This window comes from Caretta caretta, chromosome 3, assembly GCF_965140235.1.
Source record: "Caretta caretta isolate rCarCar2 chromosome 3, rCarCar1.hap1, whole genome shotgun sequence".
Classification (NCBI taxonomy): domain Eukaryota; kingdom Metazoa; phylum Chordata; order Testudines; family Cheloniidae; genus Caretta; species Caretta caretta.
The window spans coordinates 130,541,441-130,555,632 of record NC_134208.1 but is presented as its reverse complement, the minus strand read 5'-3'; the positions used below and the strand labels follow the sequence as shown (position 1 = coordinate 130,555,632).

At 44.9% G+C, this 14,192-nt stretch overlaps 1 protein-coding gene across 13 annotated transcripts in view; it reads right to left on the bottom strand.

The window, feature by feature from the left end:
- FAM120B (family with sequence similarity 120 member B) overlaps positions 1-14,192 on the bottom strand; it is a 192,729-nt gene that overhangs the window by 83,103 nt on the left and 95,434 nt on the right. The window lies entirely within an intron of this gene.

Genomic DNA, 14,192 nt, shown 5'->3' with positions numbered 1-14,192 from the left:
AGGTCGCATTTTACATCTTATAGTGAGTGCCTGCAGCTTTAGTGTTAGAAATCACAAACGCAGGGCCGGGCAATAGAATTCGGCTTGCAGGCGGCCATGCTAAGCCATAGTCTTTCGGCTTCTGCAATCTTCATAACCTTTCCCATACCAAGCAAAGCCCGTTGAGTTGGCCATTTACTGCTGCAGTTTTCCTGTTAACATGCAGCAGCAGAAACCAAACTAACCCCCTCCCACCACCCAATTCTCTGGGATGATCGATTTTCCCCTCCCCCCACCGCCTGACTGGTATCAGGGAAGATCCCTGCTAGCCAGATGTGAACAGCTCAGCACCAATGCCCCCCCCACTCCCCGCGTGGCTAACTGCGGGGAGGATTTCTTTTCAGCCACAGGCAAACAGCCCAGTAGGAACGGCCACCTCTGAATGTCCCCGTAATTAAATTCCCCTATTTCAACCATGATACTATGAACGATATCACTCTCCTGAGGCTAACACAGAGAGATAAAGAATGGATGTTGCTTGAATGCCAGCAAACACTGGGACCATACGCTGCCAGGCTTTGTCATACAATGACACCAGATTACTTGCTACTAGCATGGCGTGGTAAAGTGTCCTACCATGAAGGACGGAATAAGGCTGCTCGCCCCAGAAACCTTCTGCAAAGGCTTTTAGAGTACCTCCAGGAGAGCTTCATGGAGATGTCCCTGGAGGATTTCCGCTCCATCCCGAGACACGTTAACAGACATTTCCAGTAGCTGTACCGGCCACAAATGCATCCCAAGTCCTCAGGGCTACTTAATCATTAAAAACGCTTGCTTTTATAACATGTATTATATTAAAAAGGTACACACACCAGAGGGCCCTTCTCCGGCTTCGTTAGGTTGGGAGGGTATTTCAATCAGGGTGATAAAAAGATCCTGGCTGTCGGGGAGAACGGTGTATTGTGTGCACTCCCCAAGCTCGTCCTCCTCCTCCTCATCTTCCCCATCCGCAAAATCCTCAGGCATGGCAGAGAGTACCCCATCATCGGAGTCCACAGACAGAGGTGGGGTAGTGGTGGCGGCCCCCCCAGAATTGCATGCAGCTCAGCGTAGAAGCGGCATATCTGGGGCTCTGTCCCAGAGCGTCTGTTTGATTCTTTGGTTTTCTGGTACGCTCATCTGAGCTCCTTAAGTTTCACGCGGCACTGTGTTGTGTCCCTGATGTAGTCTCTGTCCCTCATGGCCTCTGAGATTTTTTGAAATGTTTTGGTATTTTGTCTTTTGGAACGTAGTTCTGATAGCACGGATTCCTCTCCCCATACAGTGATCAGATCCAGTACCTCCCGTTCAGTCCATGCTGGAGCTCTTTTTCGATTCTGGGACTTCATGGTGACGTGTGCTGATGAGCTTGCCTGGCCAAACAGGAAATGAGATTCAAAAGTTCCCAGGGCTTTTCCTGTACACCTGGCCAGTGCATCCGAATTCAGAGTGCTGTCCAGAGGTCACAATGGTGCACTGTGGGATAGCTCCCGGAGGCCAATACTTTCAAATTGCGTCCACACTAATCCTAATTCGAAATGGTGATGTCGATTTCAGCACTAAGCCCCTCGTTGGGGAGGAGTACAGATATCGGTTTTAAGAGCCCTTTATGTAGAAAAAATGATTTTGTGGTGTGGATGGGTGCAGGGTTAATTCGGATTTAACGCTGCTAAATCCCACATAAACTCGTACTGTAGACCAGGCCATAGTAAAGAACAGACAAGGAGATTTGTGTCCAGGCTGATACATTTTCATGACCATTTTCCAAGCTTTGTTTAAACCACAGGGGAGTTTGAAGGTTCCAATAAACATTTATCTTTTAAACAGCAGCCTTCCTCACACTCCACAGCTTCATGTTCAGCCACACACATATTGCTTTTGTGGTCTAGCGCAGTGTGGTCCACAGATCTCTGGGGGTCCGCAGACTATGTCTGAGATTTCCAAAGGGGCCTGCACTTCCATTTGAAATTTTTTAGAGGTCCACAAATGAAAAAAGGTTGAAAACCACTGGTGTAGAAGGAACTGATGGGTAAGGCTAAGATTTAGTCATGGGTATTTTTAGTAAAAGTCATGGACAGGTCACGAGCAGTAAACAAAAATTCACAGCTGTGACCTGTCCATGACTTGTACTATATACCCCTGATTGAATCTTGGGTGCTATGCAGGGTGGGCTCTGGGGGTGCTATGGGTGCTCTGGAGGGGGAGCTCTGAGGGCACCGTGAGTGCTCTGAGGCAAGGGGCAGCCTGGGGGCACCGCTGGAGTGGCAGTGGAGCATGGCCCAGGACTGCAGCTGGTGCTGGGGGAGGGAGGTAGGTGGTGCATGGCTAGGGTTGTCAACTGTCTAATCACACAAACCCAAACACCCTTACCCCACCTCTGTTCTTCCCTTTTTCCGAGGCCCTGCCCCACTCATTCCATCCCCCCACCCACACTCACTTTCACTGGGCTGGGGCAGGGGTGCAGGCTCTGGGCTGAGGTGTTTGGAGTATGGGAGGAGGCTCCAGGCTCAGCCTGGGGCAGGGAGTTGGGGTGCAGGAGGGGGTGTGGGGTGCAAACTCTGGGAGGGAGTTTGGATGCTAGAGGGGGCTCAGGGCTGGGACAGAGGGTTGGGGTGTTGGAGGGGGTGTGGGCTCTGGGAGTTGGCTCAGGGCTGGGGCAAGGCATTGGGGTGTGGGAGGGGGTGAGGGGTGCAGGCTCTGGGAGGGAGATTGGGTGCAGGAGGGGACTCAGGACTGGGGTAGGGGGTTGGGATGCAGGAGGGGTTGCGGGCTCTGGGAGGGAGACTGGGTGTGGGATGGGGCTCAGGCTGGGGCAGGGGGTTGGGGCAAAGGAGGGGGTAAGGGGTGCGGGCTCTGGCAAGGCAGCATTTACCTCGGGCAGCGGCGCAGCAGGGCTAAGACAGGCTCCCTGCCTGCCCTAGCCCCATGCCACTCCCAGAAGCAGCCAGCACATCCCTGCGGCCCCTGGGTGGGGGAGGGGCTCCACGTACTGCCCCTGCCTGCAGGCACCACCCCTGCCTGCAGGCACCGCCCCTGCAGCTCCCATTGGCTGCAGTGATCCTGAACTGTGTTTTGTATCTTAGGTCCACGTCTGCTCACTGTGGGGGTATCTTGAGCTACCAGGTCAGGGGGAGGAGGGGACTCTTTCCTATGGTTCCAACTCTGAGAAACTAAGATTTATCCCTCCAAAATGCAATAAGCTACTTCATGATATGTTATGGCTGACACACAAAAATGTCAGGAAATACAAAGTTATAGTTCTCACAACACATTTGCTTGGGCCCACCTTACATATATATATGAACTATTCATATTAGCAGAGCTTGAAGGGAGCCGGTAGAGCTGGCACACCACCTTTTCCACTTCTGCAAATCTGACCAATATTCGTGCACTCCCACCAGCCACTGCTGTGCTAGCATGTTGTGGGACATGTGATTGAGGCACCGATTCTACATTTCTCAGCACATCTATTCAGTGTGGGGCTTATAGGAAATTTTGCACAGTATTGCGGGATTAGAAGAGTGTTCTGTGAGATGGCTGTGACTATCCTAGAATCCCCCAGGAATTGCCACCATTTTACATGACGTTGGGCAGGTCATGTCACCACTGTCCCTCAGTTTCCCCATCTGTAAAATGGGGATAATGATACTGAATTCCTTTGTAAAGCACTCCGAGATCTACTAATGAAACCAAATATCTGACTGAATCCCTGGCCTCACAGAATCAGTGAAGGGAATGGGCAAAGTTCAGTATATATTAAAGGGGTGTCTGTCCTCACTGAGACTCTGGAAATAATTGAGCAGGAAACACCTCCTTCATCTGCCCCAGAGGCTGTGTCTATACACCAATAGCGATGAACATCAGTTCAATGTGTTGTTCCAGTGTTCTGCTTGCTTGTAGAGTGAGTGCAGAAGGGAACATATTAGCAAACAGAAACTTTCGGGGTCCAGTATATCTCAGCTGCTGCCACTACTAGGTAAGCTAGCATTAGCAGCATGCCCTCTGCTATTACTTTGCCAATGATGCAGCTGGCAATGGCAATGCTGACAATGATGACCCTGCCGACTGACTCTGTATGCTGGCAAATAGTGCTTCATTCACGTTTGGAGGGTTATCTCAACGATCTCATGGAAATTGATGTCGGTGACCGGGAGACACAGGCCTTGTTTGCAGAAGGATTGTAGCCAGTGCAGCTGAACTGATGTACAGACCTTGCGTAGATATGATTTACATCAGGCAGAACAATTTACACCAGTGCAGCTACACCATGGGATAAAATCCCAGCACAGATACAGCCATAATTAGTAAAGACAATTCAGGGACTTCCTGAGCATTTGCCCCATGGGCTTCTAAGGGCAGAGGGTAGAAAACAGAGTGGGATCCTTGTTCAGAGCAGTTCCTGAAGCACGACAGGACCAAGCTGGGAGAGCTCACTGCATTGGTGCAGCTGCTTTGCCTGCAACCCCTATCACTATTACAGCTGTAATGGTATTAATCAAACTCCTGTGAGTGGGGGCACTGTCAAGATGTGCTTGGACACAGCACAATCATAATGGAACTAGGGATGCACATGCAACATTAGGAGCACAAGGTAGCCTTCCACCGTATCAAGAGGAGGAAGCTGGATGGGGGTAGGGGGAGTGCTCTGCAACTGCAGGGCCTATTTCTGATCCTCCCTCAAGTTACATCTCCGGGCAGAGTTCCTCTGGGCCATGTCCACTGCTTCTCTGAAAGAAAAGGACTACTAGTGGCACCTTAGAGACTAACCAATTTATTTGAGCATAAGCTTTCGTGAGCTACAGCTCACTTCATCGGATGCATTCCCTGTACACTTTCGAGGACAGTGGGCACTGTCCAGGATTCTCTGCTCAGTGTCCCGCTCTGAATCCCTTGACTTTATACCTGTGACCCTCACTCCCATCCCTGTTTTTCATTTGTTGTCCCCTGAAATTATTAGGAGCACATTTGTGCATGGAGATGGAGAGTTTTATAAGCAATTGCAGGTGCCTGGCCCAGTGCTGACAACTGCTTTTTTCCCCTCTAGTGTAGGCAGGGCTTGTGAGCATGAGAGAGATTGAATGCTTTGTAATGAAGGTATATTGTAACATTTCTCTCCAGGTGGCACTTTGTTAACAACAATCAGATCCTGATTGATCTTTGAAGGGCTAATTCTTATGTGGCTTGCAAGGATCCTAGAAGAAGCAAGTGTTGAGTAGGGGTACTTTAAAAGTATCAGTGAAAAAAAGAATAGTGGCATAAGAAATTTGCAATACAATGCCTGTGTCTCCTTCGCACCCCACAGTAATTTGTTCTTATTCCTGTTATTATCCCCTCAGGCACTAATGGTCACTTTATTAATTAGTTGAAAATTGCATTCTAGGTCAAATGGTAGCCCCTCCCACCATTGTTGCAAATTGCTACTGGAAGGGCCCAGTAAATGGCAGAGTTACTGCAAAATGGGAATGATCCTTTGCTTTTCAAAATAAAGCCCAAGGGCCAGCTGCACTTTCCAGGGCTGCAAAAGGGATTTCAGAATTTCTAAGCAGAGCACTTCCCCAGGCCTGCTTTTAAGCAGTCAGAAATTAACAGGTCATTGTTAAGATTTCTAATCTCAGCTGATTATGTTACTGTATGTGCTGATTTTTAAAGCCTGCTTTCTAAGGTGCACTGCTTCAGCACCTCCCTGAAAACTGGGGCTGAGGTTTTCAAAAGGCACTAGTAATTTTGGGTTGCTCAATTTTGGGGTGCCCAACTTGAAATGCTTTAAAGGTGCCTGATTTTCAGGGGGCAGATGCTCAGCAATTTTTAAGAACTACGACCCCCTTTTAAGGCATCTCAGTTTAGGTACCCAAAATCACAACTCAATTCAAAAAACTTGGCCTGGTGTCACTTGAAAGATATTTATGCTGAATGTAGGAATGAAGCAACATACATTTCAGAAAACAAGTGTAGAAATATAGGAATCTCTCAAGTCTTTAGAAAGGGAAACTCCTAGGGTTGCCAAAACTGTATTTAAAATAGAAGGGACTCTTTTCTTAGAACTCCCATCCCACCCCACCTCCCATTATTATTATTATCATTATTAATATTAATAATAATACACAGTACCGACCTACAGTTGCCAGGGATATTTATTGCAGCTTTTTGCAGCACTCAACTCCTCCCAATCTTGTTGTACAGAGTCATAGGGGTGCTGGAAGAATTTTTATAGTGGGGGTGCTGAGAGCCATTGAACTCAACTGTAAACCCTATATATGATGGAAACCACTTCAAGCCAGGGGGCGTGGCAGCACCCTTAGTTCCAGCACCTATGTGCAGAGATGAAAAAATAAGGGACGTTCCTTGTAGTAAGGGACTGTTGGCAACCCTATATGGAAGTCGTAGGTGTTTGGCCTGTGCAGGAAGTAAAGGAGCAGATGAGGTGAACATCAGAGGTCAAGCAAAAGATTTTCCATTAATCATTTTCTGCTGCCTAGCGTGCTAGATACATTGTGTCAGGACATCTGTGGTCTGGCAGGTAGGGAACTGACTGGAAGTCAGGAGGCCTGGGTTCATTTTCTAGCTCCTCATTGCTAGTATGAAGGAAGTGGTTAACATTAGAGTTTTGCAGATAACTCCCCTACCATCGTGCAAAATATAGAGCTCCTGATTTCTATTTTCTATATGACCATGGCCCTATGTCCTCTCATTCCCTTTCTTGCATAACAATTGAAACGCTTTTCCAACTGATTTCTATTCCGCACGAATTTACTGAAGCTCAAGTTGCCTTTCTTCCTTTCCCAAAGGCCACTGAAGTCAACAAAAAGACTCCCTTGGGCTTTGGATGAGACCATAAAATATCAGAGAAGATGGAGATGAAGATGATCACCAGACAGGGAGAAAGAGAGGTACATTCAGAAAGCAGTAAAATATTCATATCTATAAATCCATGACCACAAATTGGTGAATATTTTTCTGTTCTCACTTAGCCAGTTTTATGAAACTCACGATGGCTCTTATAAGTACTTAATATTTTTTCTCTTTGATTTTTTTTTTAAACTTACCAGAAGCAGTAGTTTCACACCACCATATCCAAAGCCAGAAACTGATACATCACTCAATGATGGAACGCAATAGAAGCCTGTCTGAGCCTTGCTAAGCCTGGTGAATTTGGAGGATTTTATTTCCCTCATGTTCTAAAAATGCTCCAATAGTTTGTTTGTTTGTTTGGCCATCTGTAGAAATAATCAAAATGTAACTTCAGTGAAAAGTGTAAACTAAAGCAGCCACTTTAGGAAAGCAAGCAAAACTTAGCAAAGGAGTTAAACACATAATATCATTTAATGTTCTAGTTTTACTTGTGAAATCATATTTAATAAACCTAAGGGTCAACACAGAAAGAATGATTGGAGCAAATATATTGTAAAACTTCTGATAGTCAGTAGATCTTGAAAGATTCCTGAATTATTTTTGAAATATGGAAACCTTGGCCTAAGCTTATTATTTATCTGTCTTAAAGTTGTATACTGCTGCTCATCACCATACTATCTGATGCCTTCCATATAAAATAAATACAATAACAAAGTTCCTAGTGGATTTCAGAGTCTCTGGCATTGCTTTATGGGATGAAAACTCTGCGTAGGCTGGGGGGGATTTTTTGGGGAGGCAGGTAGGGAGTAAAAGGAGTGTTTTAATTGCAAGTGTCACTCAGGGTGGAAAGGCTTTCTCAGAGGGGAAGGCCATGCAACATTTCCTCAAGATGGTCAGACTGTGTCAGTCTTATTATTGTGCTCAGCAAGCTGTTTAATTATACCTGATGTTTTTTCTGTATAAATATACAATGTAGGTACAGTTGTAATATAGGCATACCTCAAACACTGAATAAACTTTACAAAAAACAACACCTCCCCCCCACCCAGAGTGGAATGTAGATCAGATGATAAAGAAAGGAATCAATGGGCAATTAAACCAGAAGGCAACGATGAATATCAAAAGACATCATCGTCTACATTTAAATCCTACTAGATGAGCTGCATCTTAAACACAAATGAAAATTAAATGTCCTCAATGTAAATACAGAGCCAGCTGGGACTCCTGAATAAAAGGAGTTCAGATCTGATAAACTTAACTCCCCCCCGGTTACTTTGAGTTCAACCATCAGTGTTCAAAAGGGGATAAAGAGCAGCAACATTTCATAGCAGAGTTTTAAAAATTAGGGATGATTTTACCAAAATATTAAGATATTATGCAGTGCTGAGCCACCTATAACATAATATTTTAAAGTCACAACTGGGGGTAACGCTGCTTTTACATTCCAGTTTTGATCTCCTAGTAAAAGAGTCAAAAGGTCAGTCAGCAGTTGGATGCTGGGTGCTGCCTCCATAATCTTCTAGACATCCAAAAGCGTTTGATCACTGTGCATTGCCAAATGGCATGTATCCAAGCTGCTTTTTGTGTTTTACATTTTTCACAAGCCAGAGGGGTGTTTCCTGTGTAACCTAGCAGAGAGAAATGGAGATCCATACATTTTAAATATCAACTTTGACTGAAGTTCAAATGGCTGGTCTGGAAATAAAACCAACTGTATTTTATGTGATGATTCACACCTATTCAGTACTAACATACTGAATCAGACTCCCTTAAAATGGTATTTTATTTGCTCTGCTCCTTTGTGAACAGTTTTCAGAGTAACAGCCGTGTTAGTCTGTATTCGCAAAAAGAAAAGGAGTACTTGTGGCACCTTAGAGACTAACCAATTTATTTGAGCACAAGCTTTCGTGAGCTACAGCTCACTTCATCGGATGTAGTACTGATAGCTTTAATACAAAATCAGCCAATTAATGGGGTAATTGCTAATTATGGGCAGATGGAAATAACTGACAACAATACAAAAGAGGAAATGTACATAAAAATTGTATGTATCCCTACCCTCATCCCCTTTGAATTCCTCTTTTCTCTTTAAACTGTATGCTCTTCAGATCAGGGACCATACCCTTCTATATGTGTACAGGCCTAGCACAATGAGTCTCCAGCCCTGATGGCACCTTCAGGTGGTACTGCAAAACAAGTATTATATGCTAACAGTAAAAGAGGAGATGAGATTTTATTGATGATGTTTATACAAAACGCATCTTGCCGACTAGTGAAACGTGACTAATACCAAACCTAAATAGTCAGTTTAGGTTCTAGCTTTACCATCAGAGATACTCAATCCTGTACAGGGGAACACACTATCTTCCCATTTCCTGCAATGTTTGTAGCATATTGATATAAACAAAGCATAAAACAGAAGTTGAGATTACTACAATTGAGGTCCTCTCCACACTACAACTGCAATCATGTTAGAGTACCTAGTCATAACACTGTTGTGCTCTAACCATGTTATAACACAGACTCTACTCTCGCAATGAGTTCTGTGCAGGCAGATCCCTGCACTCATGTGGAGCTCACTGCAGGATCAGAGCAAGCATCTGGTTTTACCTGTGTAAACTAGACAAAGATATATTTATTGCTCATTCATTTACTTTGATGTATACTCTCATTTCATAAAAAGAAACCACCTGTCCTTTACTCTGGGTATTCCTTCACTCATTAAAAAATAATTAAAAAATACAGTTATAAAATACAGTTATAATTAAAAAATTAAAAAATACAGTTATAAAAACAAACTACTCCAATAACAGCACTTTGCTCAATTATTTACATAGAGCAAAACGCGTACTGAAGATCTTTATGGCCTCTCACCAGAGTCCTCATAATCCCACACAGCCAGGGAAAACAAACAGGCCTTGCAATATGCCCTGAAAGTCAGTAAGGCAGGACTATTTCACACCAGCAGGGAGCGAGTTACAAAGCTCACAGATTTCAGAGTAGCAGCCGTGCTAATCTGTATTCGCAAAAAGAAAAGGAGTACTTGTGGCACCTTAGAGACTAACCAATTTAGTCTCCAAAGCTCACAGAGAATGTCCTGGTAGCGGCCACCCTCTCTTATACAAGTGGGACTCCAGCACACATCCCCCTGCTGATAATAATTGTGGCAGTAGGGTCCAGGAAGACAGGTAGTCTTCTAGATAAGTAGGTTCCAGGCTGTTTAGGGATATAGGTCAAAACCAACACCTTATGTTCTACCTGGGTTCTGGTCAACACTACCAACGTAGGTCGATGTAAGCTGCCTTGCATTGACCTAGTTATGCATGTATCTACACTTAAATTTGATGTAAGCTCTCCACTACACTGACATAGTAACACCGCTTCCCAGAGCAGCATTGAGCCATGGTTGATGTACTGAGGTGCAAATGTAGAAGATCCTACCTATGGCTACCTTAACAGCAGCTGTCCCACAATGCCCGACAGTGACAGCTCTGGTCACAATTGTGAATTCCACTGCCCATGGGTCACGGAGACAGGAAGCAAACCCCAACTTTAAAACCTCCTGTGAATTTTTGAAATGCTTTTTCCCGATTGTCCATGTTGGGGAGCACACCTAGCAGCTCTCCACTGTTGTGTACAACTACCCAGCTCACCATGGTGGCTACATGTTCCAGATGCTCTCCAGCCTGGACAGGACATATTGGATCTCCTGGGCCTGTGGGGAGAAGAGGCAGTGCAAGAGCAGCTATGGACCAGCCACAGCAACATGGGTACCTGTGAGCAGATTGCACAGAGTATGCAGGAGAAGGGGTATGACAGGGATCAGCAGCAGTGCCGCATAAAAGCAAAGAAGGCCAGGGAGGCCAACGGTCGATCCACCGCCAAGCCGCAGACCTGCCGCTGTTACAAACAGCTGCATACCGTACTTGGCAGAGGCCCCACCACCCCACAGACCACCATCGATACCTCTGAGGAGTCAGAGTCTCAGGCCCTTGCCGTGAACAGCAAGGAGGAGGATGGGGGACATGCGACTGTGGACTGCAGCTATGCCATGATCCCAGACTTGTTTGAGATTCCAGTGCAGTCCAGTCAGTCCCAGCTGTCGAGCATGGGAGAGCCTGATGCAGGGGAAGGTCCCTCTGGTAAGTGTGTTATTGTATTTCCCATTACAGTGATGTACTGATGATGCCTGCAGGACAGTTTTCATTACTTTACTTGTACTAGAAGAGGTAGCTGTACAACAAAGAGAGGTAGTGTTATCTGCTTTTCATTCCCCTGTGGAGTTAGGCTGGAGGGGGCAGGGTGGGGGGGCGGATGGGCATATGGAGCAGTATATTTATGTACACAGGGCTGTCCCTTGAATGCTTCTGAGAGATCTTGATGAAACTTTCATGGAAGTACTCTGTAGTCCTCTCCCAAAGGTTTCTATGGATGACAGCCTTATTTCTTCCTCTGTGGTAAGACAATTTCCCATGCCAGTCAGCAATAACTTCAGCAGGTACCATTACAGTACCCAGGCTAGCAAGATATGGGCCTGGGCAGCTTTGGTTCAGAACTCCAATCTTGTGAGTAAACAACGCCAGCAGCATCCCTTCAATCTATCAAAAGCACATTCAACTGTCATTCTGCACCTGCTCAGACAGTAGTTGAATCTTTCCTTGGTGCTGTCGAGCTGATTGTTGTACGGCTTCATGAGCCAAGGGAGCAAGGGGTAGGCTGGGTGCCCCAGGGTCACTACTGGCATGTCAACATTGCCAGTGGTAATCTGCCGGCTGGGAAAGAAAGTCCCTGCTTGCAGCTTTCTAAACAGTCCTGTGTTCTTAAAGATGCACGTCATGCACTTTCCCTGAGCAGCCAACACTGATGTTGGCCAGCATTCCCTCTGAGTCACCAACGCTTCACAAATATAGAAAAGTAGTTATTTCTGTTGACGTACTCTGTGGCGAGGTGGTCTGGTGCCAAAATAGAGCTATGCGTGCTATCTATTGCTCCACCATATCTTAGGAACCCCATTGCTGCAAATCTATCCATTATGTCTGGCACATTGCTGAGAGTCACAAGTCCTGCATAACAGGAAACGATTACTGACCCTGCACACTTGCATGATAATGACTCCCACAGTGGATTTTTCAACTCCAAAATAACCAGTAGCAATCTGGTGTTGCAAGTTTCCACAGTATAATTGCCACTTGCTTTTCCACTGTCATGCAATCATGCAGCAATCATTTTGTTGTCCCTGTGCTGGAGGGCTAGGGAGAGCTACGTACACAGATCCAGGAACATGGCCTTGTGCATCCAAAAGTTCTGCATACACTGCTCGTCATCCCAACCTTGCATTACAATGTGATCCCACCACTCAGTGGTCATTTCCCGGGCCCAGAAGCAGAGCTCTACCATTTGCAGCTGCTCCGGAAACACCACCAACAACTTGAATTGTTTCTCCCTATGTCCCACAGCAATCTCCCTCCAGGAAATCGTCATATTCCCCACGGCTCTTCTTGCAGCTCTGCACATACTAGAGGACTGTGTGTCCTGTGCTTGCAATGCTCATGACAATAATGCATAGCTGTGTGGGTTCCATGCTTTTGTCAGAGATGGCAGACAGCAACATGTCTTGCATGAGTTCATGGGATTTTAAAAATAGGTGCAAAAATTATGGGGTAGGGATGGCATTATGGGGTGGAGAAAGTTGCATGATGGTAACTTGACCTCACAGTCCCAGCACAACTCATTTCTGCCCCATCACACATTGCCAAAATTTCCAAAAAGGCAGTATGCTGGATGGTGATGAGTTGCACACTGGGATACTTATCCATGGTGCACTGCACTGTGCATCAAAACAAGCACTACTGGTACAGCACCAAAGCAAGGAACAAAGTATACACGCACACACGTGACATACTCACTGTGGAGGTTTTATACCCATGTAACTTGTGTCTGCAAAGTCCGTAGCGTAGACATATCCTGAAAGTATGTCTATGCTACTGCATCACAGCTACAGCATTACAACCACGTTATTGTAGCACAGAGGCTGGAACTAGGGGTACTGGGGGTGCAGCAGCACCTCCTGGCTTGAAGTGGTTTCCATCATATACAGGATTTACTGTTTGGTTCAATGGCTTTCAGCACACCCCTACTATATAAATTGTTCCAGCACCCCTGTACTGTAGTGTAGATGCTTGCTACAGTGCTGGAAAGGGGTTTTCCATTGCTGTAGTTAATCCATCCCCTCAAGAGGTTGTAGCTAAGTCAACGGAAGAATTCTCTGATAGACCTAGTGGTGCCTACACCCCAGCTTAGGTCGGTTTAACCACATCTCTCGAGGGGTGTGAGTGTGAATTTGACTTAGTTAGGTTGACCTAAGTTTTAGGTGTAGAGCAGGCCTGAGAATTAATAGGCAGCCAGTACAGAACCAAAAGCACTAGTTTAATGGTATCTCCAAAAGATGTACCCTGTAACATTTCAGTTCCTTCAGTTTCTCGATAGATTTAAAGTGTAACCCCACATAGAGTGCACTTCAGTAGCCTAATCTGGAGGTGACAAAGATGTGGATGACAGCTGCACACTCCATATCTGAAAGAGATAAATGCAATCTCCTGGCCATACAGAGAGGAAAAAAAACTGATCTATCTGTAGCTGCGAGTCCAACCAGTCTCTTAGATTGCACACCTGCTCCACCAATGGCAGGGAAGCTCATTCCAAACACAGGGAGTGATATTAGAGAGCAAGAGAAAAGTTTGTCTTATTCAAAGAAATCTTATTTATGTAAAATTGAATAAATCCAAGAGTTTAGAGACAGTCATAGTTAACAGGTTCAATTGCAGTGAGATTTAGATGCAATGGACCTTTTTCAGGGCTTGGGGAAATATTAGCAATAAACTAACAGCACTGTATCTTTCTAAACATAATTTTTGAAATTAGGACTGTCAAACAATTTTAAAAAATTACAATTAGTCACAAGTTAATCACAATTAATGGCCATTTTAATCGCACTGTTAAACAATAATAGAATACCATTTATTTAAATATTTTTGGATGTTTTCTCCATTTTCAAATATATTGATTTCAGTTACAACACAGAATATAAAGTGTACAGTGTTCACTTTATATTATTTTTATTACAAATATTTTGACTGTAAAAAGATAAACAAAAGAAATAGTATTTTTCAATTCACCTCATACAAGTACTGTAGTGTAATCTCTATCATGAAAGTGCAAATTACAATTGTAGAATTATTAATTTTTTTTATATAACTGCACTCAAAGAGCCTACAAGTCCACTCAGTCCTACTTCTTGTTCAGACAATTACTAAGACAACCAAGTT